This window comes from Columba livia, chromosome 3 (genome assembly GCF_036013475.1).
Source record: "Columba livia isolate bColLiv1 breed racing homer chromosome 3, bColLiv1.pat.W.v2, whole genome shotgun sequence".
Taxonomy (NCBI): domain Eukaryota; kingdom Metazoa; phylum Chordata; class Aves; order Columbiformes; family Columbidae; genus Columba; species Columba livia.
The window spans coordinates 65001489-65028524 of record NC_088604.1 but is presented as its reverse complement, the minus strand read 5'-3'; the positions used below and the strand labels follow the sequence as shown (position 1 = coordinate 65028524).

General features: G+C 43.1%; 1 long non-coding RNA gene across 1 annotated transcript in view; it reads right to left on the bottom strand.

Moving 5' to 3' along the window:
* LOC110362793 (uncharacterized) overlaps window positions 1-26325 on the bottom strand; it is a 55814-nt gene extending 29489 nt beyond the window's left edge. The window contains exon 1 of the long non-coding RNA XR_010471422.1: window positions 25089-26325. This is a non-coding gene — a long non-coding RNA (uncharacterized LOC110362793). The remainder of the gene's footprint in view (window positions 1-25088) is intronic.
* Between the last annotated feature and the right edge of the window lie 711 nt (window positions 26326-27036).

Below are 27036 nucleotides of genomic sequence, written 5' to 3'. Positions count from 1 at the left end.
TAAAAGCAAAGGAAGTTCAAACAAGACATGTTGGATTTCCTTCATCTGCCCCTAACTCATATGTCCAAATATGCATAATGCCACATTACAATCAGCTGACCAATCCATATTCTTATTTTTTTCACAAGCAATTTCACTTTTTGCTTTATTGTCAAGGTGTCCTTAAACAGTTAAGTAAAATTAAGAACATTTTTCAACCTCCCATATATAAGTATTAATAACTTTTTGCATTAAATTTTACTGCCATCTATTATTAAATTAAGATTGTCATTAAATATTACAATGAAGAATATTATCAATATTGCATCTGTCACAGATGAAAAAACTACATATATGTATGGATGTCATCTGTTCATTGGTTTACGAACCCACAGTTCCCTAGAGAGTGTCACTGGTGACACAATATCCCCAAATGTTGGATTTTGTATGTGATATATCTGAAAGACGTGCAAAAACAGATGTAACCAGACAGCTCCCTTTGGTTATGTACATGAGAAAGCTTCACAGAGCAAGTTATTTTAGCTAAGGCTGGCAATAATTTATTCTGAATAAATTGCCTCTAAATTGCCTCTATAGCTGTTTCAGGCAGCAGTGACACAGGAAGAATGTGAACTTTTTTGTTATATCAACTCATTTTGAGCCAATTTATGCTTTTTTTTGAGTATCCACCATTGCAAACATGGAAGACATGTGGATCTAGATATTAGCACCTTCTAAAAGTTGGCTCAATAAAAGCTGTTTAGCACTTAAACATGGAAGCTGTTGTCAGCTTCACAGATGAGTAACTCATTCCAAATTTTGGAAATGGAAATTCTGATCTGATGTATATTTCAGGCTTATTAAGAAACTATATTTTCTAGGCCACAATTCAGTTAAAATTAACTCCAGCTCCCACACTGTCACAATCCACACATGACTATGGAAATCAAAAAATTAACTTGACATGGGTTCTTCTGCTGTAAGTGGAGGAAAATGTCCCTTGTAGCCCAGAGTCTTTGTTCCAGGGAGTCATGGGACAAAGAGAATAGCTAATCACACTGCCTTAGCTTGGAAATACGTTTAAAAGGAAGAATGTGTTAGACTTCACACAGAATCACAGAATCACAGAATCGACTGGGTTGGAAAAGACCTCAGAGATCATCGAGTCCAACCTTTGGTCCAACTCTAGTCCGTTTACTAGATCATGGCACTAAGTGCCATGTCCAATCTCAGTTTAAAAACCTCCAGAGACGGCGAGTCCACTACCTCCCTGGGCAGGCCATTCCAATGCCTGATCACTCTCTCTGTAAAGAATTTCTTTCTAATATCCAGCCTAAATTTCCCCTGGTAGAGTTTAAGCCCATGCCCCCTTGTCCTATTGCTAACTGCCTGGGAGAAGAGACCAATCCCCACCTGGCTATAACTTCCCTTCAGGTAGTTATAGAGAGTGATGAGGTCACCTCTAAGCCTCCTCTTCTCTAGACTAAACAACCCCAGCTCCCTCAGCCTCTCCTCATAGGTCTTATGTTCAAGTCCCTTCACCAGTCGTGTTGCTCTTCTCTGGACCCGCTCCAGCACTTCAATGTCTTTCCTGAACTGAGGGGCCCAGAACTGAACACAATACTCCAGGTGTGGCCTCACCAATGCAGAGTACAGGGGAAGGATCACTTCCCTTGTCCTGCTGACCACGCTGTTTTTGATACAGGACAGGATACCGTTGGCCTTCTTGGCCACCTGGGCACACTGTTGGCTCATGTTGAGCTTCCTGTCAATTAGTACCCCCAGGTCCCTTTCTGTCTGACTGCTCTCCAGCCACTCTGCGCCCAGCCTGTAGCGCTGCAGGGGGTTGTTGTGACCAAAGTGCAGCACCCGGCATTTGGCCTTATTGAACTTCATCCCATTGGAATCAGCCCATTTTTCCAGTCTATCCAGATCCCTCTGCAGAGCCCTCCTGCCTTCCAGCAGGTCGACACTCCCTCCCAGCTTGGTGTCATCAGCAAATTTGCTGATGATGGTCTCAATCCCCTCATCTAAATCATCAATAAAGATGTTAAAGAGGACTGGACCCAACACTGATCCCTGGGGAACACCACTAGTGACTGGCCGCCAGCTGGGTGCAGCCCCATTCACCAGCACTCTCTGGGCCCGGCCCTCCAGTCAGTTCTTAACCCAGCGTAGAGTACACTTGTCCAAGCCATGGGCTACCAGCTTTTGCAAGAGTATATTATGGGAGACAGTGTCAAAGGCCTTGCTGAAGTCCAGATAGACCACATCCACAGCTTTCCCCTCATCCACCAGGTGAATCACCTGGTCATAAAAGGAGATCAGGTTGGTCAGACAGGACCTGCCCCTCCTAAACCCATGCTGGCTGGGTCTGATCGCTTGTCCATCCTGAAGGTGCTGTGTGATTCCATTCAGGATGATCTGCTCCATAACCCTGCCAGGCACCGAGGTCAGGCTGACAGGCCTGTAGTTGCCAGGGTCAGCTCTGCAGCCCTTTTTGTGGACTGGGGTAACATTGGCCAATTTCCAATCATATGGGACCTCCCCAGTGAGCCAGGACTGTTGGAAGATGATGGAGAGCGGCTTAGTAAGTTCTTCTGCTAGCTCCCTCATCACCCTAGGATGGATCCCATCTGGTCCCATAGACTTGTGAGGATCCAGATGGATCTTTATACTAAGAAACACCTTTCTTTTTTCCTATAATGCCATCAAACACTGCAACAGATAGCAATAAAAAGACAATATCATATGTTTATTGATTCTGTATCTTTTCTGTTGTCCAGATTTTAGAAGGGAAATTGTAAGAAGGAAAAAAAAAAAAAAAAAAAAAACATGGACATAGGTTAAATCTGATTTGTGATGCTTATTTCTGGGATATTAAACCAGAGAGTCTTTTCAATACCTTGTTTTAAATTTTTTCTTGCCTTCTGAAAATCAGGTCTGCTGGTTGATTTGAAAATGTGGGAATTAATTGTGTTGTTCCTCCCTCCATGTCTTCTGTTGATCCAAAACTCATTTATTTGTCTTTTCATGTGGTCTCATCGTTACTGACACAAGGTCTTTTTTCTAGGGCCATCAACTGGAACAGTCTTCCTATGTTTCTCTGCCTTCAAACCTATCTGTCTGAAATCCCATCTGCAGAAATGCCTCTCCTGTTAATTTTTCTTAGCTTAGGTCTACCCTGCTTCTTATTTTTAACTTGAGCTTAATACAATCCTGATGAAGTCAATGAGAAGTCTTTCCTTTGACTTGAGCTGAACTCAGTAAATTCGCATCAAAAACTTCAGAGAAGATTATTCGAGTCTTCTAGCAGACAGATTTAATGACTGAAAGTCAGTAACTTCACAGCTGAGATATCAGCTAGGAGATTTCTTGTCCTCAGCAAGTCACAGTCTCAGAGTCCCAGTCTCCATCTTTGTTAGATAGCATACTGGTTTATCACCGTTACAAAAAGATGTGCTGAGGACTTTCAATTTAGAATACACCTGAGCAGCTCTCTGAAAATCGAAGGTGTTTAGTAACTATGTTAATAAAAATGTATTTCACGCTATCAATAATTTATTGACGGTTGGCTGCCAGTCCACAATTGTTCCGCTAATTTGCTCCAGATCCTTGCACATTGTGGTGGACCAGGGCCAGGACAGAAAACAAAAAAGAACAAAACAAAACCCATCCCTCTTGAACCCCCTGCCCTTTCCGCTCCAAACACTATCATGCTCCTCTCTTTGCTGGGAACTGATGTTCAGTGTGACTAAGAAAATTATTCAGTCCTGAAAGCCACCATGTTATTTAGTGAAACAAAGGGCTGACCTCCCCAGCAGCAGCAGCAGCAGCAGCAGCAGCAGCAGCCGCTCTTCAAATGTCTAAAAGGCAAATGCATTAGTATGTTCAGCCACCATGCTGGCTAATGACAAGACATTTTCGAACATATGGGATCATTATTCCAGCATATCATCAGTGGACTTTCCAGAAAAGCTAATTAAAGGGCCCTTTAAATGCTTACCACAAAGTTGGGTTTTATCACAGCTCCTCACTTGCATTTGAAGAATTAGCAGTTTTCATGTCCCCTGCTCTCATCGCCTTTCTATTTCCGGTGATCACTAAAGATAACTAAAGCTAATTAAACAAATCTTTAATTTTTCAATCATAACTTACCTTTCCTTTTATTTCCTATGCAGAAAGATTTCATTTCCCACTGACACAAAAAGGATTTAGATTGCACTGTGGCCAGTGACTACTGATGGCTCGTCTTCCGAACTACCTTCCTTCCTATACATCTCTCCTATAACTGCTTCTGTTCTTTAATGGTTATTGCAAATGGCATTAAGAGGTAATTTATAGATTGCAGGAAAGAAAGGTCATTTTCCTGGCCAATAGCTCCTAAGAGGGGTAAATTTGCTGGACAACTCTTCCTGCTGATCAGAATAGGAAATGTGTAGATGGCCAAAATCCTCTGCAAGACTGAATGTAGAAACAAGCTTTTTCACTTCCTTGCGAAGCAATTTCGCTTTTTAGAGATGTATCATCTCAAGTTAAAAACAACAACCTGCAAACATGAGGCAGGTGAAAAGACTATTATCTACTTTGCAAATCCAAATTGGGGACAACTTTGAGAAGAAAAATATCTCAGGACTTTGAAGTGTGAATGTAGCACGGTCAGTGCTGTGACGTCCAAGTCCATAGAAAATGCTCATAATGGAATTGTGAGCTATTTAAGTAAATGAACCCATCAGTGATAACTTGTGTATGGGAATATAGCAGAAGATTTGGTGAGATTAGTTAAATGTAAATACGCTCAAGTGTCTTGCACCTGTCTGTAGAAAAAGCACATGCATCACACTAATTGTTTTACTGACCTTGTGTGCTTGATAAGTAGAACCTCTGTGTTAGATAACATAGTCCTGTGAGAAACTCTAAGGCACCTTATCACTATGTCTGAGATTCCTGCTTTGTTGTGAGAAAGAGCGGGAGGCTGCGCCTGCCTGAAGCTTTGAAATACAGGCAAGCTCAGCAGGCCCGACAATCTTCCAGCAGGGCTGAACTGACCAGTGCCTGCATCCCTGTCTGTGTCACCTCTGCCTGGGAGCTTAGGTGCTTCTTTGGAGATCCCCCAGTAGAGAGGTAACTAAAATAAAACTTGCTCTTTGCAATGCATTCATGGCCTCTCGCTCTTCTTGTGACATGCCTGCTTATGTGTACACAACTTGTGTCATCACTGTTAGGTATACCATTGCTGGTAACTTCAGTAGAAGCGCACATGCAGTTATCAACCTTGCTGGACGCACTGGAAGACACTGGGATGGGCTGCAGAGCAGGTGGCAAGTGTGCCCTCCTCAGGATGGTGTTAGGGGAAAGGGGTATCGGGATGACTGACAAAAAGGACATTGTCTCATCTTTCATTAAAAAATTAAAATAACCTTTCCGAAGCTTAAAAAAAAATTAAAAAATGGGCCTTTATACATGCCAATGACAGCTTCCTACAATATGCACAATTTGACATGGCTACTCAGCGACACACAACAAATCCCAGAGTAAATTCTGAGCTTCGTTACACAGAGAAAAGATTGTGACCCCTGGGATTCCCACAGCACCCAGGTCAGCTGCAATCAGCTGGTGATGTGCAGCAGGAGGCAACACCGCCACGTCCCAGCAGCACGCGAAGGCACACCGGGCCATTTGCATCACAAGAAGGCCTCTGACGCTGACAATCAGGGCTCGGTGCAGTGAGCCCCGTGTCCTGCAAAATGAGCCGTGCTACGACACACAACCGGTGCGGCTGCACATGGAGGGATGGAGGCACCAGTAGAGGAATATGCGGCCCCTGGGGCGCTGCCGTGTAACCTCACAACGTGACCAGCATCGCCCGTGGAGCTGTGCTAACGAGTGAGTAATGCTCTGCAAAGGAGCTTCTCCAGCAACAGAAAATGAGGTAACAACTGGAATGATGTGTCTCAGAGTGCTGAGAAGTAGGTATGATGCTTGCACTGATCCTTCAGGTATTAGCAGGGAAATAGTTTAAATATGTTGCAGCTGGATCTCTCTCACCATGTTTTTAAGTGGCAATAACTTTGAATAGATATCTTGGAATAATGAATAACCATTAAAATATACAAATCCAAATGCTTGAACAAAAAAAAAAAAAAAAAAAAAAAAAAAAGTCATTTATCTAACACAATTTCTCCAGATTTTAATTTTTGATAAAAGCAATAGTTTGAGAAACCTTGATCCTCCAAACTAATATTTATTTAGAGTCAAAAACCCACACTTTCTTCTGTAGTAATGCAATTTATATGAGTAGACCTGTGCACATGCTGAAGTATTTATGGGACTGAGGATTAAGTCTGTTTAGAAGAATCTGAAACGACGGCACATGTGTACCAGACTATTACATATGTATTGCATCCTGTGGCATAAACATCCCTGTGCGGAGCTGCATTGCAGAATGTTGCGCTTAGCAGATGGCAAGTAGAGTGGAACATAATTCCCCCCGCCCTCACCCACACACACTGCCTGGTAAAACAACACCAGTGTCCTGCCTGCTTCCACTTCAATTGAATGTGATCACCCAGTACAAATGCCAGCATCTTTTCCCCCCAAAAGACCTAGCTGCAGATCAGAAGATGTTTTGACAGGAAGTCAAAATAGGTTTAGTACCATTCAGAAAGCAAACACTAGGAAACAAAATTCCTTCTTCCTCCTGTTACTTCTTTGCCTGGTTTGTTTCCCTCACATTCTCAGTCCTGTCTGCTTTGGCTTGGTCTGCCTCCTCCTCCCGGGGCAGGAATCTTCCAGGTGGTCTTCTCCGCTGGAGCAGGTGAGGTTGCTCTGATGTGTATGCTTGCCCAACACTTCACAGCCCCACACCACCAATCATGTATGTATGCATGTCACTAAAGATGTACAGAAGGTCAAAATGTTTTGCTGCTTTGAAGTATAGAAGTATTACCTATTCATGACAGGTCATCTAACAAATGAATGAGCCAGAGCAACACTACACAATATCAATTTAGACCACATGACAGAAAAAAATGCACGGGAAAAAACAGAATTCCTCAAATCTGCACCTCGATATAGATTAACAGAATAATCTCACAGATTTAGCAGTCAGAAAATACGTAATCAAGGGAAATTTTTTCCTTGTAGATTGTCACACATTTTTTTGACCTGTCAAATGTCAAATACCTGCTGTTTTCTGGTAAGTAGTGAGCATGCATCCTGATAGGGAGCGACATTAAAATCTCTATTACTTTGCAATGATCTGTGTATAATACGACTTTGCCTCCCAGACCAGAAGATTTGCTCCCACGTGGAAATGGAAACATGGTGATTCACAGCTACCCAGCCCAATTTTGTCAGGGGTATGGGTAGCTTGGTATTTTTGTAGTTTTCAGAGAAGACCTCATCCAAGCTAGTAAAATGCGAAGTTTCACAGAACCGCAGAATCACAGAATGGTTGGGGTTGGAAGGAACCTCTGGAGATCATCTAGTCCAACCCACCTGCTGAAGCAGGTTCACCCAGAACAGATTGCACAGAAGTGTGCCCAGGCGGGTTTTGAATGTCTCCAGAGAAGGAGGCTCCACAACCTCTCTGGGCAGCCTGTTCCAGTGCTCTGGCACCCTCACTGTGAAGAAGTTTCTCCTCATATTTAGATGGAACCTCCTGTGTTTCAGTTTGTGCCCATTGCCCTTCATCCTATCGTTTGACACCACTGAACAGTCTGTTCCCACCCTCTTGACACACAGCATAAATAAGATTGCCTCTCAGCCTTCTTTTCTCCACAACATCACATTTGGTCTCCAGCTGCCAGTCCAAAAGACCGTAAGGCTTCTGAGAGACATGCCACAGCTCCCAGCCCTGTAAAGGTATTCAGGACACCTGGAGCATCACAAAAGACACTGAAAACCAGAAGCCACAGGAGGGAGAAAGCCCTGTTTGCTAACAGTAGTTAATCCATACTAACAATGAAAAAGTGGAAAAAAAACCTGAAAGACATTCTGCTTTGTATGGAATACCTGTTATTACTAAACTGAAACCCACAGAGATTAAAGATTCTTCAACTTCCCTTCCAGACAACAAGATTCTAAAATGCAAATAAACATAAATATAAATAAATGAATACTGGCAAATAACCCATTAGCTCAGCTCATAGGTCACGTGAGTCCCAGTGTGCCGTCCTAGCCTATGTCTTCATGGAATTAGCCTTAGGTACCAACAATACGAAACTCGGAGCTAATGCAATTCAGACCACCTGCGGACTGTGCTCGCTGCCTGGAAAACGGGAGGAATTGAAACAAGAGGAAACCCAGATCATGGGTAATTAGTGTGAGTGTGGACGAGGTGAGGAACATGGTGTCTGCTACCACATAGAGACCTGGATGTATTCCATTAATTAACTTTTTATCTGAGAGCTCAAGATTAACATACCTACATTTCAGTGTGTGTGTGAACGGTGCTACAGACATGCCATGGGCTGGACTGAGTTACTCAAGGATAGGCACTTGGTGCCATTTGGGATGCCTGGCAGTATGAGTGCTCCAGCTGGGAGTCCAGAAGGGCAGAGATCTCCTACAGGTCATGTGGTGGCTGCTCTCTGTGAAGGCCTCAGGTACCCAGAGCATCTCAGGCCACTTCAAACTGTAAGGAAAGTAGTTACCTTCCAGCCTGAATCCCCAATACACCTGCCTTTCCATGTGCCTTAGAGCCAGAAGCATTATCCTGCTGCCTACAGTACATTTGGTGATGTTAAAACATTTGCATGAGGACTAACAAAGAATGAAAGCCCCATTGCTGTAGGTTGTGTGTGTTTAGCAAAAATATAAGCTGGTTATGAGAAACAGTAAGCTGAGTGCCCTTCTTCCCATTAGGGATTGCATTCAAGGAAGAAATGGAGAAGGTGGGAGACAGCTTGAGGTCTTCTATGTTTTGGAGATAGGGTTTTGTAACTAGGATACCATTTCTTAAAATATATCTATTTAACAAAGAGAATAGGGATATATGAACTTACAGAAAAATAACTAGTTCAGCTCATGTCCTACTTATTTTAAGGATATTAAGGACATTGTCCTTTGTCTCTAGTAATCAACTGTAATCAATGATTTTTTTTGGGCTTAGAGATTTTGATGTTGTTGCAGGACAGAAAAGAGATACAGAACCTCACTAGGATTTTTATGCTGCTCGAAGTCTCGGATATCTGAGACATCCACACAGACCTGGCAGATATGACACATAACCTATGAGATCGCGAAATGAGTATGACATTAGAGGTCAAATCCTGGTTATACAGATTTCAGTGGCAGCTCTCACAGACTCCTGGTCAAAATTTCACCGAAAGAGCTTTAAATAAACATAATTAGAATGGTTGAGGAGCTCCCTCTTTTAGTTAACTGGTAGTCATTCCTGTCATCTTTTTTCCCTTTAAAAGTAAAATTAAACATATTTTGCATAATTTTTCTTGAATCCTTCAGGAAGAATCCTAAGCACCTATGGACAAAAAATCACAGTCAAAGGATCAAACGTTACCATCACCACAAACTGATCCCCAGGAAATTCTGCAGGGGAGAGAAGGTTGCATGAGACCAAGCGTCCCTGGTGTCCAGTGCCTCCCAAGAACTGTCCAATTACCCTGTGTATGCATATACATATACGTATATTCACATATTAGTTTAAATAATACCCAGTCCATAAAGTATTTTGAGCAGGATGTTTTGATACGAAGCAATACCAGCATCTGACCACAGTCCAGGATGCACCTAAGTCTGCAGCGTGAGAAAGAACGGACAGTAAGTAAAAAACACTCTCCATCCAAGACTTTTCTAAGAACCCCTGTGGCTAAATAAAGCTCCACCTCTAGATATGGAAGTGTGAGAGGCATGAAACTATATGTTGGAAGCAAATACTGCATGGAGGCCTTCACTGGTTGGCAAGAACAGAGTTACTTCATGAAGCACATGCTAGGGGCTTCTGTTTGGTTTTCATTAAGAAGATTTCCAAGGGAAAATCATTCAAAGTGAAAAATGAGGAACAACAATGCTCATAATTGAGTATACAAAGAACACAAATGTAATTCAAAAAGCACCGATGAAGTACTGAATGCAAGTAGAGGGGGCTGTGCAGATTAGATGGACCATAGTACCCCTGACTGAGTTCTTGGCCCAAAACCACTTCCATGAGGATTTCAGCGAGAAATTATGTTCACAAACACATCCAAAACAACACAATCTTTCTCATTCATCTGCCTATCTCCTTCTGGTCTATTCCCCCAGTTTCCAGTGAGACTCTATCTTCCTCATTGTGTTCAACAGAGAATGACCCATGTAGCCCACAATAAAATCAGATGGAGATGAAAATTATTTTTAATTATGTGGAGGCCAAATTATTATTTAAGTATGAACAATACTTGGCTCCAAATATCATTTAATCTTCATGGATATCAATTATATTTTGTAATTTCTAGACCTATGAAAACGTCATTTCTCCAAATGAGCTCAATAACTAACTCTGAGTCACTTTAAAAAAAGAAAAACCCTTCTATTCTCAGATTTTTTCAATATAGATTAAGAAAACATTAGTTCAACGGGATTTATATGGCCTATTTGACATTCTTTTCTCTTTAGTTGGATTTGAGATATTATTCAAAGCTGGAGCTCTTTCCAAATTCTAAAATATTTGTTCTCTGAATAAATCACCATATGTGTGAAAAGATCAGACATGGCTACGTCTTTTATATAGTAACTGTTCGTTCACAACGCTATCAGTCTTGTATTATATTGTTATTTTTGTCACATTGTGCATTTCATTGCTGTGGATGACACCGCAATGTTTCAATGTTTCAACGCAAAGAGACCTGTAGGAAAAGAATGCAAACCTTTCTAAATCTTGTACATTCACTGACAAACACTTGGGAATGGGAATAGTGGAGAACAGTGAGCAGAAGAAAGTTTTTGGCCGGGAGTTTACCTCTTGGAGCAGGTGTTCCATAGAAAGCTCCTTATCAGCCAGGCCCCATTTGCAAGGTGCATGGAGGAACAGGCTGCTTTAGGTGCCTGTATTCCTGCTTAAAGGCTGGCACAAAGCCTTGCAATAGTGGTAGACAAGAAGACCTATAGCATAAGGATTATACTTCATCCTGAAACAGCCTCTGGCCCCAACAGAAGCAATCCCAGGGAAGGCCTTAGTTCCTACCAGGCCACCCCGCCTTGCTCTGAGCAATAAAAGAAAAAGCCATTGGATGCCACGCAATAGCACCAGCCTCTGCAATCTTGGTTCTTGCTGGTTCCTGGCGTGGGTTTGCGTCCTGACGTTTGATTGGGATTGACTTCCCAGTGCAGCTGCAGAGCTGAATTCCCAGCCCTGAGTACCGACACACACAGCCTGTTTTTAGGACTTTACAGTGGCCCCAGCTGGTGCAGAGAGGCGATGACTGTGTTTTTCCATCCACGGTCTGAATGAGCAGCTCTGAGTGAATAGCCTGTGCAGCAGCTGTGCAGCCTGGGCCATCTCATGGGATGGGTTTTAATTTCCCCAGTCCCTCTTCATTCTGCTCTCTTGGGTTTTATGTGGGCGGAGTTTTATTTCAGCCTAGATGTCTAAATCTGTTGTCTGAGACGTAGGTGCAACCTGAGCCCCTTCCTGTATTACGTGTTCAAATTGCTGACCGCAAACACAATAGGTTTTTTGGTGTTAAGGGCCACCTGTTGAAAGTGTTCAAATGCAGCCCGTCCATTTGCATTCCCCACCGCCTCTTTTCCTGTCTGTGACTCAAGCGTCTCTCTCTCTGAGCCACTCGCCCAGTGTGTCAGGCTGCAATCATTGCAGCACCGAACCAATTCAACATCTTGAAAAGCTAATTAACTTCATAAAAAATTCATATAGGCATGCAAATACTCTGGCCCAGATAAATAATTAACTGAACTCTTCCACACCAGTGCCAGCATGCTCCAAGGCTGCCCTCTCTTGCCAGGCCTGCTCAACGATTATTCAAGACATGTGATGTGGACTGCATTTGATGATTCTCTTCAAGGTGTAAACCTATGCGGCAGCTTAATAAACAACATACATTGCACAGTCAACATTGATTTACACATCTTCTGAAGAGATGATGCATGAAATGATCAGAAAAGTCAATAGCGCAAGTAAAATGTATGGGCTTGAGATAAGTAACAGAAAACAAAATCAATGCCTTCCAGCTATTATCATCACGAAGTAGAGTTCATAATAGATAACATTAAGTTTGAACAAGTTGCATCATTCCAATACCTGCAATCAGCTGTCACTTCTGACAATAATTGCCAGAATGGTATTCATATACATATATGCTCGCTCTACCTCTGGTGCTAAATGCATTTAGCAGAACAATCAGGGCAAACAATCTGACGAGCCAGATATTTTATTATTCTGACATTAAAAAAAAGGAGACTGCGGAGCCCATTAATCATGACCTGTATTGCCGTGTACATACAAATATTGCACTGAAGAAACTGGAAAGCTTGCTACAGACATACCGAAATAAGCACCGAAGGAAGATCTGAGCTGGTTGATGGTTTCACCCTATCACTACCTCAGAGGGATAACATTCAGCAGAAGGAGGTAGCTGACACTATCAGAGCTCCTGAGCAACAATGACTCAGTCACACAGCACAGGCAATGACACACCTCAGCTTTGTACCCAGAGCTTTACATGGGACTTATCATATGGCTTTACATCAAGGATTTCTGATAGCCTCAGGATGCAATCAATAAGAAAGCAACATAAGAGAAAGCTCTGACCACTAAGGGCTTGTCAACACAGGGAAGTTATTGTGAAACGCAGGAGGGTGCAAATTCAGAGTACAATGGCTCTGGCCGTTTTAGAAGCTGATAGTCCTAGAAGGAGTAAGGTAAACTCACACGAGGCAGTCTGGGGGTGGAAGAAATTTCTTTATGGAGAGCTGGAGTTTAACGTCTATACAATGACCCTCAAAACTACCTTTGAAAATATTTCTCACAGTATTTCAGTAGCAGTGTGTGCAACCTATGACACTAAGTAAAACCAGGAGGAGTTGCCTTTGGCACACAGGAGAAGCTGCCAAACACATCTCAGGCTATTCGTGGAAGCAGCCACCCTGCCTGATGTGCAGAGAGGTGGTAATGACAAATAAAGCCCCTTTCCTTCAGCCAGGAGGATGAATTTGGTTTTGTCTATTCATGATCCAGTTTCAACAAATTTATAATTATTGAATGGCCATAAAAAATACATTGTCAGTCTCAATCCAGCTCCTAACAGAGCTGTGAAATACTCACAAAACCACAACAAATGGTGATTGTGCCCTTTTGTGAGGAGCAGAGACACAGAAATGGAAATGTCTTCCTCCTCCATGCATTTCTTCTTCTTCCTACAACACAGGAACAAAGGTAGAACCTCACCAGGAGGTGGTGGTATGGGAAGTCTGTATCACAATAACAGTAACTATATTTCTTTCCCTAGCATTGTGGAGATAAGAGGAGAATAAAGATGATGAGGTAAAGGGAGCTTTGGGGAAACTGTGCCATGAGTTTTCAGTGTCACAGCTGAATGACCATCCCAACAAATTCATTTTCTAATGGTTTTGATTTGACCCACAGATGACAAGATGGTTTTCAGGCACCCATTCACCTCCCAAAACTAAAATCCAGGCTCATAAAGCACAAATCCAGACAAGCTAAAACCAAGCAGTAGCTTTTCTGAATCCCTGCAAAGCCAAACCATTCAGTGCCACACTGCTCTGCCAATAATAGTAACAAGTCACACTACACTCAGACTGTAATTTTTCATATCCAGTGTGCTGTTGTCACACGGTTTACTGTGCTAGCACTGAGAGCCATTGCCCAAGCCCTGTCTCTGCACTCCTCCTGATTTACTTAAATCTTTTCACTTTTATCAGCCACAGGGAATGGGGACACTTACATGTAACAACTGACAATTTTAACAGAAAATACAGAGAAAAGCTGTGTAAAGCAAGTGGCTGAGATTATAGCTGTTGACTTCTAATATTATTTGACAGATGAGACTGCTGCAATTATCCTCTGCTCATGGGTTCCATTACTGGAACAAGAAGCGCATAAAATAAGGGCAATTTCCCAAACAATATATAGGGCCACTTAACTTTGTCAAGAGCCATTTCTGCAAGTGAAGTCCTCCCTGGTTAAAGATACAAGGATAATGTGCTGGCAACTTCACATGAGCATTTAGTGCATTCCACATTAACTACCTTTTCAGTTGTTCTTTTCCTGCTCTGTTTGAACCAAATAGGATGTTATTTCTAAAGATATTTGTTTAAAGAATAACATTGTGCTTACCGCTGTTCCCTCTCCCAGGAACCTTTTTTTTTTTTAAAGAAGGCATTTCAGAAAGTTTGCAGCTTACACAACCACTCTTGATTTTTGCCAAGCCCTGCATCTCCCACATCATCCAGTTCCCATACCCCGTCCATCTCCCTACATCAGGACAGAAGACACCAGCCCCTCACAAGCATTCCTGCTTTCTCCTTCTCCCTCCCTCTTTCTTTGGACACTCTGCTCCAGAGAGTTGCCTCAAGTCCCCCACTCCACCCTACGGCCCCCACCATGCCCTTGCCCTGCCCCAGCCCACTGCCACCCTCTCTCTTCTCCTCTACTGGGCCCAGCTGGCACAACTGGCGATAGGGAATGCCCCGCAGCGCTGGTGGAGGGAACCAGCTACATGGTCAAGTGGTTCCTCAGTAGGTCATTCTTGCGGAAGGGGAATCTCTCATACAGCCCACTCCGTATGCACGAAAGTGAGCAAATAGTACCCAACACACACATGTTGGTGTGTAAGCTGATCTCAGAAGGGTGCAGGTTCAAAGTTTCCCTAAAGCAACACACAGCAAAGGCAATCATCCCCTGAAGGCTTCCTGTGCCAAATCCGGCCATCGTATCTACTGGAGTGTAAAAGAAGGAATATTAGTCCAGCTTTAAGTTCAAACCTTGACACAACCTTAGCAACAGAGTCACTACTGACGTCTCCATAATATATTTTTAAGGTTGCCCCATTGCTTTGACTTTTAGAGCTATTTATAGATCAAAAGGAACTGCTTTCTCCAGGAGGAAAAATAAGCAGCAAATTTTCTGAAAGCAAAGGTGGAATTAAAAAAAAAAAAAAAAAATAAAGAGAGAATGAAAAAAAGGGATAACCTGTGGCCTAGGCAGTAGTTATTAATTCTTCCCTACAGTGTGAGTGGGAGAGGATTTTTTCTTTTCAGCAGCCTTCCCCAGACTCTCACACTGTAGTATCTTCTCTCAGATGTGCCTGGGACCTGATGCTGCAGACCTGGGTGTGAGAACCCCACAGGAAATCACTGCACAACCACTTCAGGCTAAGATCAAGTTCCTGATCTAGATCAGCTTGTGCTGATCCCCTTTCCTTGGAGGACAAAGGCATTTGTCGGTTTGGAGGAGATTTTTTTTTGTCCCATTCTGAAAGCTTTCATCAAGGAAACAGGTCTGGCTTTTCCTGAAGTACACTTGGTGTCTGTACTACCTTGTAGCACGAAGTTTCACAGATCAGCCACAAGCAGAGTCACAGGCAATGTGAGGAAAGACAGACCTTGTCCCCAGACAGTAGTACACAGTTTCTCTCCATGTCCAACAGCGTGACCACTCAGGGACAAGACCTTGTGAGAGAAAAAATGCCATCACCTTCCCAGCCCACCCTGGATGAAGGGTCAGACTCTCCTTTCCCCAAAACACATCCCTTGGCTTTCACCAAGAAACCTCACCTGAAAGCATCCTTCAGGCTGTACATGCAAAATGCCCTCAGATGTCTGTGAATAGGGATACAGTAATTTTTGACACATTTCTATGAGGTGAATAGGATTTATGCCAGTATTACAGTAGAGAAAATTAATCCCAGAAGTCAATGGGAGAGACAAGACAAGATGAGAGCACTCAAACGCCAGACTCAGAGACCCCAATATCCTCTAGGTTATGTCACTTTCCTGTTGTTAAAATTACTAACTCATGCCATCCAGAATATGAAGAACAAAATATGTGCTATTTATAACATTTTTGCCTTTTACTTTCCTCCCTCATCACACCAATACATTTGTCCAAGGAGCAAGGTGGCTCTTTCCTGGAAAATGACCTTTGCTGGAGGGCAGGCAGATGGCAGCAGCCACAGACAAGCCCAGTTCTCCTCCTTGACCATGTGTCACTCAAAAGCCTTGAAGATCTCTGTGCTGGATACCCCAAGTCTCCTCCTGAATCTGGGTCACTAGCAGCACAAAGCCCTGCTGAAGGCACCCGTGTGTGACACAGACCCGGTAAGGACCATTCCTCATCACTGGGACAAAGTGATGGCCAAATCTGCACTGCATAATTACAACAATTGGCGTTTCAGGGTTTTTTTATTATTATTATTTCTTGTTCAGCCCCTGAAGACTGGTCTCTTTAGCAAGGTTCTCCTCACAAAGACAACCCCAGTACCAGAAAGCCTCAGATTTGCCCTCAGCTCTTCCGTAGGCATTGATTAGATGTCTTTTTTCTTCTCCCCTTAAAAAAAAAAAAAAAAAAAAAAAAAAAGAAAAAAAGAAAAGGGACATGATTTAAAACTAAAATAGAACCAAGCACTTTGTACAAAGGATTATTTCAAGTAATTCTCCTTGAAACTGTAACAAAGGAATGTTTCCTGGGGATTAAATGGACTGTCAGGTAATCAGAAAAGTTGTTTTAGGTTTTCTTCAAGAAGAAAAGAAGCATTTTGGACGGATTTTGTTTCTGGTGCTTTGTGACACTTTACAGCTTATTCCCTCATGTCACACAAGTTTATTTCATTATTCATAAACATGCTGAATGCCAAAATGATCTGAGAAGCTATGGGGCTCTTACACGCTCAACCACTAAGCCCTTTTTTTCTCCCCATCCCATTGCAAATGCAAGGATCCAGCCTTCTTGCTACCCCTCCACATGGATTTTTTTTTAACCATTTCTCATCCTGTTACCTCTCTTTTTATAGGGGTGGGAATCCTGGTATTTTACACATTGTGCAGACCTCTGAGATGGCCTTGAAGGAGAAATCACATTTAAGAGAGACTGAATTTGTCCCTGGGGTTGAAGTGCAAAGAGTCAGCACCCAAGGAACCTTGCAGAAATGCTGGGCGCAGCTCTTACGCCTCTGCAAGGTCCCTGGGATGCTAACACTACAGTCCACTCCCCCCATCAGCCTAAGGACACCTCCCAAGCCTGGTCTGAGCCCTCTCACCACACTTCCACCTTACTTCCTGCTGCACAGGACAGGCTGCCCTTTCTCAGGGCTGAGGCACAAGCACCCATTTCCAGCACAGTTGGTCTCCCAAGAGACAGCTGCACACTCCTGCCTGACCTGCTACATAATTTATAGGGATGCCTTAAAAGGGTCCAGGTATTTCCTCTGGGCCCAGCAGCAAAAGTCCCTACAAGCAGCTGCTCCTTGACTGTTTTAGCCCACTTCCACATCTGCAAGCTCAGCACTCTCAGCCCAGCCTTCCAGAAGCCTTCGAGGGAGCTGGTGAGACAACTTGGGCCACAGACAGCCCTCACATCCACCATCCCACATCCAGCTCCATAACCATTTTACACCAAGTGGAAAGAGTCCTCCTCACTCTGCATGGCCAGGTAAATCCAGCCGCGAAGGCAAGCACAGCAGCTGCAGCAGAGCAAGGCAGCCTGGACCCAGGAGAAGGTGCTGGAGATGCTCAACAACTCTGAAGGGAGAGATCCCCACCAGCCAGGGCATCTGTCCCTGGTTGCTACATTGGCCTGCAGCATCAATGTCCTTTTGGACTACTCAGTATTATCGGGTGCCCAAGCAGCAAAAGACACCCACATCCATCTGTGCCCAACCAGTGGGTTTCTGATGTAACTGTCAATCTTTGCTGTTTAAAAGAGTGTAGGAAACAGGGGTTTAGAAACTGTGCCTGGAATGGGGGCAGGGATTGCCACCAGTACCATGCTGGCTTTCCACACACTAGTGCTGCCAGGTGTGACAAATCACAGCCTTGTTTTGTGGTGCCAGCTCAGGAGTCGAATACTGGTCCCTACGCCATGAACAGCCTCCACTTCCCGTAGGCTCACAGAACACGGCTCTCCACATCATGCGTTATACTGAGCCTGCTCCAATTTGGAACAACTGCTCCTTCATGTGTGTCTTAATTTTATCTCTAAGTAAGAGAAAGAAAGGTTTGATGCTGCTAATGGCCTTGGAAAATTTGGTTTTTCCCACGTTTTTAACTTAAGAACAGGGTTTTCTTTTCCATAAACTGCTTCTTTCTAAAAGAATCTTCATTCCAATTGTTCAGACACCTGCTGGTGTCCCAGCAGCCCCCCTGATAGTAGTGAACCCTCTCGGGCTGAACATCCAAAGGAAACAAAGCCCAGAATAATGTTGTACAGGAGAAACAGTACACACACCAGAAAGCCAGAGAGCACAGCAGCAAATGTGTTATTAGTCTGACATCACAAGGGTCTGCTTGTTTGTTTGCTTTCTGCTTTTGTATCCCAATACTCTCTTGCAATGCCACATGTTGAATTTTTCTTGATTAAGTTGAGACTTTTATTATGCAGTGTCCCCAGAAGAATTACAGAGGGGAAGGAGAAAACCCAACTGCATATGGCAAAGGCAGTGAGATAGATACTGAATTCTCCCAGCTTGAAATGACAGGCAGTAAAGATAAAGCTCCTTTGTAACTGCTTTAAGGCATAGCATGTACCAGCCCATCTCAGCAAATGTACCTTGGGAAAGGCCAAAAGCTGGATTGGAGATGTACAGTGAGGGAAATTTTAAAGCTGCCAGTGAAAGTTTCTTCAGACACAATATGCTTGTACAGTACCAAGCACCATGAGATGTTGATTCTGACTGTGTAGTAATAATAATTTCTTTATGTTTAGTTATTGTTGTTGTTACATTATGAGAACATCTCATAGGCCTCTCCAAGTCTGTGACTTTACAAACAATACTGGCCACTGAAACCATCCAAGCTCCCCTCAGCTCAGTGAATGAACAGTGGGATTGACTCTCCTGGCCAGATCATTTGGGCTGCATCTTTCAGCCTCATTTCCCTCCTACCAGTGAAGGCTGGGTTTTGCAAGAGGCCAGCCTCTAGACAGCATCAAAGCCATTATGGCAGGATTTCCTCATTTGGAAATGGGTTTCAAGCAGACCTGTAAACTCTGTCGAAGTTTGCTTTATGGTGCCAGAACAGCACAAAACAGCTCTAGCATCTGGCCTCAGGGGCTCAATCAGTTCTGTATGAATACTCATATGATGCAGTTATCATCAGCAAAGCTCATAGCTAAGCGCCTTGCTACCAAGACTCATGGCTTTGATTTAAGGAGCTCCCAGTAATCTGGGACACTACAATTAACATATTTAATAGAGCGACTAATGGGAAAGAAAGAGGGGGAACCTGCATAGCACAGCTTATGCTGATGCTAGGGTGGGAAAGGAAAAAAACCCAGAAGTTTCAAACTACAAAAAGGGCATATGCGAACTGGTTAGTTTCTGCCTTTTATTCTGCACAATGTAAGGGAAAAAAAAAAAAAAAGAATCACAGAAATATTAATCTCAGTAATCTCAGACTGATTTTTGTTTTCAAACATAACATATGAGATTTAAACATTCACCTTGGGACACTTTGACAAGCCTGCTCATCAAAAAGCCGGTGATCACAGAATCATAGAACGGTTTGGGTTGGAAGGAACCATACAGATCATCTAGTTCCAACACTGCTGCCATGAGCAGGAACACCTTCCACTCAACCAGGTTGCTCAAAACCCCATCCAACCTGGTCTTGAACACTCCCAGGAATAGGGCATCAACAGCTTCTCTAGGCAGCCTGTTCCAGTTCCTCACCACCCTCATGGTGAAAATTTCTTCCTTATAGCTAATCGAAATCTACCCTCATTCAGTTTAAAGCCATAGCTCCTTGTACTATCACTACGTACCCTTCTAAACAGTCCCTCTCCAGCTTTCTTGTAGGCCCTCTTTAAGTACTGGAATGCCCCAATAAGGTCTCCCTGGAGCCTTTCTTTTCTCCAGGCTGAAAACTCCAATGCTCTCAGCCTGCCTTCATAGAAGTGCTCCAGTCCTCTGATCACTTTTGTGGCTGTCCTCTGGACTCATTCTAACAGGTCGACATACTTCTTATGTTGGGGCCCCCAGAACTGGATGCAGTACTCCAGGTGGGGTCTCACAAGAGCAAAGTAGGCCAAGAGAATTACCTCCCTCGACCTGCTGATCACATTCCTTTTGATGCAGCCCAGGATACAGCTGGCCTTCTACACATTGCCAGCTCACCCCTAAGCCCTTCTCCTAGGGGCTGCTCTCAATGCATTCTCTGCCCAGGCTGTATTTGTGCCTGGGATTACCCCAGCCCATGTGCAGGACCTCGCACTTGGCCCTGTTGAACTTCATGAGGTTTGCACAAGTCCACCTCTCAAGCCTGTCAGGGTCCCTCTGGATGGCACCCCTTCCCTCCAGCATGTTGACTGCACCACACAGCCTGGTGTTGTCAGCAAACTTGCTGAGGGTGCACTCAATCCTACTGTCCATGTTGCCAACAAACATTGCTGGCACTGGCATCAAACTGGTAGGAGTGGGATGGATTGAGATTTTCCTCCCTCAGCAACTTTGAAGTCTTTTCATCAGCTTGGCAAGCCTACAACCGAAGATGCTCCTCTACTTCTCCCATTAGCCCCCAGTAGACCAATTTTCTCAAACCAAGTCCCTTGGTCTAAGTGGCCTGGCTGTGGCACCCATCCTGTAAACTTTTGTTGATCCACCAGATTCAACTGGCCTTTTCAAACCCCTTCCTTCTGACAAGTAGGATTTGTGAAAAAACTACCTGTGCTCCAGAGCCCCTTACTGCTGCTCCCAGGGCTCTGTACTCCTCAGGCTACTCTTGGCTACTCTGATACTCCTCAGGCTGCTCTTGGCTTTATCACTGGTGCCCACATGAAACAACAGCAGCAGATAAGTCAGTGGACTGTACCAGGCTTGGTAGTCTCTCAGTGACATCCCTGATATGAGTCCCCAGTAAGCGGCACACCTCTCTAGAGAGTCATCTGCACTTTCTGGACATCAAATCCTTCCAAAACATTTCACATGATGGCATACAAATGATACAGACTTATTTTAAATAGATAGCTCTGCTCCCTACCTGCAGGAGATCACAAACTCTGTGGCTGGGTTATTAAAAGAGCTAGGCAACAACTATGGGTTCAATAAAGTCATCTGTAGTTGTTCCAGGTAAGAAAATGGCAATTAAATTAATCTAGTTTATAAACAGGATATAAAGAAAAGTAGAAGCAATCCCCTAGTTATGAACCTACAATCTTATTGTAATTACGATAAATCAAACACAGCTCTTCTGGCCAGTTGGGGACTTATTGCATTGATTTTGCTTGGAAACCAAGACAAGCTTCAGCTGTCTTGGAGAAGCAGCCAACAGTTCATCTGATCAATGGCCAGGTAATAATAATATATTACATACCTTAATGCTGAGTTATGGTATTACAGTACTGTAAAAATTATCAGACAAAAACTCTAGCAAGATAGCTGTATGACTAAATACATATTTATCTTTTACAGTGTCTTTATTTATCTTTTACAATGTCTCTTACATGGTGGTTTAATTATCTCCAAACCAAGTATGCTAAACCAAATAAATAGTTTCAAAATATATTCAAATGGATATCTAAATAACCTTAATTCTGCCGTGGTTTTACTGTATGCATTACACCATGTAGCACATTCATTGCATATGGTTATTATATTCAGGAAACATAAAATTATGACAAAGTCTCTGTAGCAATTATGATGCCAGATTAGATAAAGTGACTCTTTGGGCAAGGTCTTCCAGATTTCCAATATCATGTCTTCAGTTTATCCCCAACTGGAGGGTGAAGGCAGACTGTCCTTAGAGAAGAGGTTAAGCCATGCTCAAATGACAAAGAGAAGCAGTGGTTGTTTTTGCTTAAAGCACTCTGGAGTTTTATTCCTCCTAGAAACAATAGAGGAAGGAAGCGATGTTGAGAGATGGCAAGTCTTTAAGGAATTTTCTCCAGCAGAACATGATTTTTCAGCATTGGCAAGAAATTATATTTGGCAAATAATGACACAAAATGTAAGATGATCATATTTCTTTAACAATGTAACCTACAGACAAGAGGTTTTTTCCATCCTTAAAGTAGGTCCAACATTAGGTGCTTACAGAATCTGTTTATAATCAAACTCATTAATGGACTTACGTGTAAAACTGAATAATACTTAAACTATTTGAAGGGTAAGGGTAGAGCTCATCTGAGCTCACTTTAGCCATCTATGAGTTAGGCATTTGGGTTGGCTGGGCATCTGGGCTCCCTCACAGAGAACAGAAAGAGCAGCTCAGCTGTAAGGAGCTGATTTATTGGACAGGATAGGGCTCTCGCTCTACAAACACAACCAGTGTCCACATGCACACCTGTTTTTTAGCAACATTAGATATTAGCACGTTAGCACGTTACTTATTAAGAGTGGATTATGATGTTTCCAATCCTTTGGCAGCAGCATTGGTTAAGAAGTTTTCATCCCTGCTCCCACCGTCCCTGCACATCCCTGCCACCTTCTATTCCCAAGACGGGTTGCTTACCCCTATCCTTTGCACCAGTTAGCTGCTTCTAAAGAAGCACTTTCTTCCTCTTATCCACCTACTTTTCAATGGAGTTCCTGCTACAATTTAGTTTTTCTTAGCCACCTCATTTTCACCAGTCCTGGACGCATCATCAGTGGAACAGGCATGGCAGCAGAGGCAGCAGCTCCTTGAGTGGGGGCAGAAAGGGGTGGGAGAGGATACTTTGGACCCAGCAATGAAGGATCCATAACATGGAGACGCACCCTAATTCTCAACACAACAAAGAGGCTACTCAACACCACTTAGATTACAGAGCCACAGAGTAGTCTTCACAGTGAGAGCAATTTGATCAGGCTCCTTCTTCAGTTTCCCCTTATGCCTCATCTTCAAGTATAAAATTCCTAAAAGAAATGGCACACAAAGACTCCTTGTCCAATCAGCCATCAATGACATCAGCTGCCATAGTCCTCTGACCTCCCCTGCACCATTCCTGTCTCCCCACTGCTCTCCATTACCTTTACAAGCCATACCAGCCTTGGGCAGCTCCCACCATGCTCCGTCAGATCGTCCCTAAAAGTCTAGAGGCAGGACAGACACCTTATTTAGCATTTCTGCATTGCTGCCCTGCTCTATCGCACGCTGCCCAGCTTGGACTTGTGCTGTCCCCCTGGTCAGAGGAGCAGACCTTCCTCCACGTCCCCATCAATCCCCTGCCTGGATCAGACAGCTCTCCTGTCAGCTGTGTGTGCTCTTGTCCTAGAAAGCTTTATCCTGAAAATTTAGTAGAGGACGAATATACCTCATTGATACTCCATTGTTAACCTCAATACAGTGACTTTGGGGATGAGCTGAGTACACTGGAACAGGAAAAATTTAAGCTAAGTAGAAAATAAATCAATAATTTCTCTACAGATATTTAGACACACACATACACATATGGTGAGATTCTACAACTTAATTAGCTTGTGAATGGCACCGAACTGATTCAGTGTGGTTGCTACAGTACAAGTGCCCCTAAACAGTAACTCAGTGCACAGAGAGTCACGTTCATTCGTGCATCAACTTTTTTGAGTTAAGATACTTCTTTATTCCTACAATTGTTGATTAGGCCCCTTTCAAACTCAGTATCCGCTGCCTGCGCCTTACATGAATCATGTTCAGCACAGGGCATTGCTGACACTCTGTCACAAACAACCTAGGAATAAAAGATCGGCATTTCAGTTTATTTTTCCTGCATCTTGTTAAAAAACATACCAGGAATCTTGAAGAAACCTAATGCATAAATACATATTTTGTTTGATTCAATAACATATACAATTCAAATGATACTGCATTAGAAAACCAAGGGGATGCTGTTATTCACCAACACTTTAAATATGAGCAATTTATTTCTTTACCTTGACATTATTCAGAGAGTCAAATCAGAAAATGATGTAACATCACTTAGCTGCCTGCCCCACTTTACCCCCGATAAGCAACCGGAAACCTATTGACCCCTCTAATACAAAAATATTTAATCTTATCAACCATCACCTCTTCTTAGCAGTGAGGACAACAACAGATTGATATTAGCAATCTCAGCCCTTCTCAGGCAGTTGGAAGTTTGCATATCTTAACTGATGTGCCTAATTAGATACACCAGTGATTCAGCCTTCAGCTGCGGTTCTGTGGCTTCGTTTCCAGTTTGCATCAGCATGCTTCACATCACCCTGTGACTGAGGTGTCTACTCTTCATCACAGCTGCTGTTTTCTATCAGGAATGACACTGGACTGGTTTCCAAAGAATACCACTCCTTTGCTTATTTATTTGAAAGTACTTTCACTGTTTTTCCTTGACTGAATGTTATTCCTGTGAAAGATAATAGCCTGGAAATCTCAGTGTCTTCCAGCCCTGTACAGAAAAGTCTGCTGAGCTTTGCAGAGGTGTCATGGAGAAGCATTTTGGCATGAGATTCAGGCCCCGTGACTGCTCACTCTGCTTAGTGATGGATAAAGCTCCATCTCAGTGGTCTTAGGCTTGTGAATTCTTACCTGCCATGAACTGGATGAGATCTTTTTTTTCATTAGGTGAAATGACTTTCAGTAGCTAGCAGTGTGAACTAGAGATGAACTGCTGCTCTGGAGGAGAATAGGTCTGTATGTCATTAACCTCGTCACCCTCTGTTGACATAACAGAGAGCGTAAGCAAAGAAACATATCCCAAAGAATGAAAAAACTCAATGCTCAGTGTTTTCTCAGGCTTATCCTTAGTAGATTAGAACAGCAAGAATATGCTCCACCAAGCTTCAAAATTGTGAAAGCCATGGTAGGTAACACATTATATTTCAGAATTTAAAATTACAGTAGTCCATAGCTAAGAATCCAAGAGCCACATCTTCAGCTCAGGTAAAAAAGCACCTCTCTGCTGAAGTCAGAAGATGACACCTACTTATATCAGCCAAGGATATTGCTCCTCAGTAACAAAGCTTATTATAATTTGTACTTACCTGTCAATTGCTACATTTGGTGCTTTGTTTTCCACTCCAATAGTAGACCCTTAAGGGAAGCTGGAAAATGCAACTCTTTATCAGTGATGTTTTCAACTCTAATAGGAGAGGTACAAGGCCCTGAACTCAGCATTTTGTGAATAAAAAGGCTTTTCATTCATCTTTAAAGGAAACAATTAGGGATCATCCAGAGCATATAAATTAATCTGATTTTCCTTTTCCTCTAGCCAGGCTATTATTTATCTCTTTTCTTTTTCTTCCAGGTTGGCTTCTATTTTCTCTCAGGTGCAACTGCAGTTTCCTAAGGCAAAAGAATCAGCAACATCTGGAGTTATCTGCACTTCTGCCAAATAAAATGAGCATGTCTGAAGAGGGCAGTTTCTCAGAATGAAAAAGGAAGTGATGACTAACAAGGAAATGCAATTTACCAAAAATATCTCGTTTAGCCTTTTCTTAAATACTGGCATTGAGGAGGTGTGGTGGGACGGCTCCTACAGCTGGAATGTTGGAATGGAAGGGTACAGGTTCTTTAGGAAGTGCAGGCCAGGGAGATAAGGAGGGGGTGTTGCCCTCTATGTCAGTGACGATCTGGAGTGCATGGAGCTCCACCTGGGGGTGGATGAGGAGCCAAAGGAGAGCTAATGTGTCAGGATTAACAGGACATCATGGTAGGTGTCTGCTGCAAGGCCACCTCACCAGGAAGAACAAGCAGATGAGGCCCTCCATAGACAGACAGGAGCAGCCTCATGTTGACAAGCCCTGGTCCTCATGGGGAACTCCAACCACCCCAGTATCTGTTGGAGGACAACACAGCAGGGCAGAAACAATGCAGGAGGAATACATTATGATAACTTCCTTCTCCAAGTGATAGAAGAGCCAATGAGGAGAGGTGCAATAGTAAGACTTGTCCAGAAAGAATAGATGTTTGACAGTTTGTTAGCTGTTAGAAGGTGAATGCAGGTTTACAGATCACTTAATAGTATCAGATAATCATAAACTTCCCGTCTAAGTTGACTTCCCTCAACTCCTTTCTTATCAGCAGAAGGGCAAGGTAGGAGTCATCATACTTCTTAAGCAGACATCTAAAATGCTCAACTAAACTGCACCATAAAAGCAGCAGTTGCTCTCCTTTGACTGAAAAGGAAGCTCAGGACAACTAGTTCAGGCATGAGATCTACATAATGAGACCAGGATGACCCCTCAAAGCTGTCTGGCAGAATCATCCCCCCTTGTATTCCTCCCCATCTTAGTTTCTCCTTGTTGTCACTGTCACCCTCCTGGAAAGGAGGGTACCATCATCCATGGACAAGAGAGGTTATTTTCTTCCTCTTTAAGAAATTTTCTTTGGAGTCCTTAATGCAAGGTGATAGGAGCATGAGCATTTACCTGTTACTTAGGTGTATTCAGCTTAACTTGCTTGTCCCTACTTCCAAGCCCTTACTCTTAGTCCTTTTTTCCCATCCTATTTATTCTTGTCCCACCTTAAATCACATTCTCTAGGAGCCCTCCTTATTCAAGTCCCTCCAAAAGAATCATTCCTACCTAGTTAGCTACATTAATCCCAACTTAATATGCTTACAGCTCTGCCAATTAGTACTGGAACCACGCAACTGTGCACCTTCCTTGAACAGTAATTATGGGATCTTAACATGTACAAATTGTACTGTCCCAAGTCCCACTTATCACAGTGAATATAGGATAGACTCATGCCTCCTAACCACAAGTACTTGGATGAGACATCTAAGTTAGTTGTCATCTAAGTTAGGTGAGTCAAAGAAGCAACAGTTCCCTCCAGAGGAGCTCTCGGATCTTGCAGTTTTAATTGCCCCGTGAAGATACCCATTTCTTTCACTAGTTACATGAAAGGAGGCCTGAGTGGCAATATTCCTTATTTGGGTTGTCCATTAAGTGCCAAAAGATACACAAGATAAACCTGATCTGATATGTT